General features: G+C 44.8%; 1 long non-coding RNA gene across 1 annotated transcript; it reads left to right on the top strand.

The window, feature by feature from the left end:
- Positions 1-738: 738 nt before the first annotated feature.
- Positions 739-2,971, top strand: LOC132609020 (uncharacterized). The gene is made up of 3 exons (XR_009570646.1): positions 739-881; positions 1,658-1,709; positions 2,737-2,971. It is a non-coding gene; the product is annotated as an uncharacterized LOC132609020 (long non-coding RNA).
- Positions 2,972-4,368: the final 1,397 nt, after the last annotated feature.

The raw sequence follows: 4,368 nt of genomic DNA, 5'->3' as shown, positions 1-4,368 counted from the left end.
GCTCACTAATGTTCATACGAATTCTCTTATGAAGGTAACGACGTGATGTCGACGGAGAACAAGTGAGCAATATCTTAGCTAAGCGACCAAGGTATGTGAGGCTAGTCCTTCTTTCTAATGGCATGAATCCTTTAACTTGAATCCCTATTCCTTTCATGAGTTCTTGCATTCTAAGAAGTTAAAAGCTTATACTTATGAATGTCTATATGAGATAAGTTATACGATATGATGACACTAGAATGATGATGATGTTATTCCTTGCCTACACTCACCTTATGTACTAGTCCCTTCAAGGTGGGGCGGAATGTCCATGATGGTTTCTGTTATGTCCCGTGTTTTCGTACAATTGGAAATCGTGAAATAATTACGACTTGTGTGTTATAAGGACCTAATTTAAATTTTGTGAATATGACTATGTTGGTTGTGAAATCTTTGATGCTAAGACCTCGGGGAAGGCCGAGGGTAAATTTGGAACTTCGGAAATTAGTTTCGGGAATTACAAAACGGGGCATTTTAGGAATTGGGCCAAGGAAAAAAAAATGACACAAAGTTAGGCCCAAAGGACTTGGGGTGGCCGGCCATATATATGGCCCAAGACCCTTGTTTAATGATCATGTGCTATGCACATGATCAATATTGTGGATATATACTAGGAGGACTTAACAAATTCTAGATCAAAAAAATAAAAATCAAGAACTCACCACAAAAAAGGGGTTTCGGCCGAGTGCAAAGGAGGAAAGAAAGAAAAGATTCCAAGCTTGTGTGTGATCCAAAAATCTTGGCTTCCACATAATTAAGAAGTACTCAAGACGCTCTCCGACGTGGTATAATTGGTTTGGCACAAGGATTCCGTTTGCGACAAGTCGGAAAGTTAGTAAAAGGTAAGAATCTTGCCCCTCTAATGTTATAGAATTGCTATGAATGTGTTAAAGATTGGAAGTAGACGAGAATCCCGTAATTTGGACATAAATGGAAACGTGTGGGTGTGTGTTTGTAGTGAGTTTGGCCGTGAGCCATAGATAGGGAGATTGGTGTGAATTGATCTTGGTTAAGTTGGTATAATGTGTTGTTGTGATCCTTATATCGTAAATTATTAATTGGGGAATGAAATTGGCGTTGAAAAATGATTTTGAATATTATCGGAAAGCGTATACCTTCGGTATCTTTATGTATATCAATGTATATCTTGGGTGTTATAGACTTTAGATATGAATCTATATCGATGTTGATGAATTCGGAATGAAACGACGTGAGTTAGAATGTTCGTAGTGCATTTTAGATGTTTTGAAGAATTTGGGAAAATAATGGATTTTTATGCAATTTCGTGTATGGCATGGTTTGTAATTAGAATGGGATTATATAAGTTTGAATGTGGGAATGCATACAATTTTGTAGATATAGAATTAGAATTTTGAAAGTTTGAATGGAAGTTGCCAACTTTAGAAATCATGTAGAACTTTAAAGCTAGAATGGTTTGATTGTTGTTTGGTTTGGTTGTTGATGTGTGGGCTGTTGTGATTGGTTAATTTGAGCCGAGTTATGCCTCGGGGATGTTAGATTTATAGGGGAAATGCTGCCGAAATTTCGGTAGGCAAATATGGAGTGAAAGGCATTTTTGAGCCTAAGGATCTCATTTGGTAACTTTGACCATTTGCAGATTTTTGACGAAACGGGACGGGACTTTTGGAAGAGCTTACGACGTCTGTGAGGTATGTAAAGCCTCCCACTCTTTCATTTGGCATATCTTAGTGTGTCAGTCAAATATGAGACCTTCCGGAGCATTTCTGCTCCTCGAAACCCGACCCACAGAAAGGTTACTATTCATTCAATTCTATTGAAGCCTAAAGGCTCCAATTTGGCTAGAATGCCACTATTCGTCCGAAACCTATCGAAATGTGGTCGGGTAACCTAGAAATGATTATGTATGACCCTTGGCATATAACTGCTCGTAAAAATATGTTCGTCACCTCACTTCGACCCGAGGTGGGTCCGCTACCCCAAAATGCCCGATTTGCCCTTCGGGCCACCTTTGAGAATAAAGTTGAAAGTACCACTTCCGATCTTTGGAACATCCTCCTACGGGGTATGTTTGGACTATTCGATGCGCTAATCTATGTTCCGAACTATATGGACCATTTTGGAAACGTTTTGCAAAATGAAACTTTATGTCGGCTAAGTATTCGACTATTTTGTATTCTAAAATGACTTATGAGTTCACTTTGCTTTGAAAGACTATTTTGAAATGCGATTTGCATTTGCTTGCTCACGACTCCGCTCGTGCCTTAATATGACTTCGTTCGCCGGTTCCCGGGCCGGTTTTGATTCGTGCGCTGTATGATGAATTCGGCCGTATGCTGTGTTACGGTTTCCGAGGCTTCGCCATAGGGCCCGGTTTCGTTTGGAGTTATGCTGTGATATGGCTCGGGACGCGATATGCTCACCGATGATTATGATTATGTTCGGAGATGTACGGAGATTTGAAACCTTCTGGTGTTATGCTGTGTGTGGCGCCAGCGTCGGAGTGGCGACCACATTCTTAAGCGTTTGCATGATTTTATTTGCATAAAACATATGTATATGATTTTGATATAGATTTTGACATACCAGTTTGTACCCCACTTTGACATTTGATCTGCTTTCGGTTTTGATCCATAATTCTGTACTCCGTGCTTTACATACTCAGTACATATTTCGTACTGACCCCCTCTCTCCGGGGGCTGCGTTTTATGCCCGCAGGTGCAGACATCGGTGATCCTCCGCAGTAGGCTTCGCTTCTTGCTTTCCGGAGTACTCTTACTTGGTCCGGGGTCCACTTTTGGTACAGACTCCTTTACTCTGTATATGTTTTGTATATTTGACAGTTTGGGTACGGCGAGGCCCTGTCTCGCCATATGTTATGTTTTGAATTCGTAGAGGCCTGTAGTCATCTTTGTGGGGCGAGGGTCCTATGTGTATGTTGTTTGATTTTGCTTTCGGGTCTTACAGCGGTCTGTTTGATATGATGGCCCTTCTGTATATAATTGTATTTTGACCGGCGATGTCTATTCCGCCGCTTTGTTTGAGTATGATTTGATATGACCGCTTAAGACATATTTTCGATGTAAATTATGTTTGATTTAACTTCTTGAAAATTCTGAAATAAGTTTGGATTCGGAAACGATGATGTGATTTGGTCTGGGCACCCAGGTAGGGTGCCAGTCGCGGCCCACGGGGCTGGGTCGTGACAAAAGTGGTATCAGAGCAGTCTGTCCTCGGAATGTCTACAGGCCGTGTCTCGTAGAGTCTTGTTTATCGATGTGTTGTGCACCACATCTATAAACGGGAAGCTACAGGGCATTTAGGATGTCACTTCTTTTGAAATCTTAGATCGTGCGATAGAGCTGTGCTATTAGGATGATTATGATCTGACTCGCCTTTGTGTTTGCAGTGATGCCTCCGAAGAAGGCAACGGCGGCCCAGAAGGGCAAGGCGAGGATTGGAGAGACTAGCCAGGCACAGCGAGCTACCCGGGCTCGTGTCTATGATTTGCCTGAGGATGTGCCTCATTCTGAGGGGTCTGCTACACCCCCACTAGTACAGCCTGGAGCAGGACCTTCAGCAGCTCCAGAGGTCCGTGTACCCGCACCTGAGACTCCAGCTCCTCAGCCAGGGGCAGAGGATAGGACCCTGAGGGAGGCTGTACAGCTGTTGACTACACTGGTAGCAGGACAGGCTCGTAGGCGCGGGCGGAGGGACGACGATGATGATGACAGACGGGACAGCCTGCGAGTTCGGGAGTTCCTGCTATGTGGCCCTCCAGAGTTCTTCGGGTCTAAGCCCGATGAGGACCCCCATGACTTTATTCGGGGGATGCGACGCTCGCTGGACTTGGTCAGGGCTTCTGAGACCGAGTCAGTTGAGCTGGCTTCACACAGGCTCCGAGATGTGGCTACTCATTGGTACGAGACTTGGGAGCTGTCTAGGGGAGTGGGTGCCCCTCCAGCCACTTGGGATCAGTTTGTGACAGCATTCACCCGCCACGTTTTGCCGCCAGAGTTACGGCGGGCACGAGCTGATCGGTTTTTGCGTCTGCAGCAGAGGGGTCGGAGTGTTCGCGAGTATAGCCTTGAGTTTGATTCTCTGGCCCGGTATGCACCGGCCGTGGTAGCAGATATGTCCGATCGGATGCACCGCTATGTTATGGGATTAGACCGGTATTTGGTAGACAGCTGTATGGCCGTGTCACTGCAGGCAGACATGGATATTTCCCGGCTTCAGGCCTATGCGATGGGGATGGAGGACCGTCGCAGATCTGATCCTGCTGGCAGAGATAGAGACAGGAGGCCGCCCAAGAGGGCTAGATCCGCGGGTTATTTAGGGGATTCTCGA

Source organism: Lycium barbarum, chromosome 9, assembly GCF_019175385.1.
Source record: "Lycium barbarum isolate Lr01 chromosome 9, ASM1917538v2, whole genome shotgun sequence".
Lineage (NCBI taxonomy): Eukaryota > Viridiplantae > Streptophyta > Magnoliopsida > Solanales > Solanaceae > Lycium > Lycium barbarum.
The sequence above is the reverse complement of the archived record's forward strand: the minus strand, read 5'-3'. Positions and strand labels throughout refer to the sequence as shown.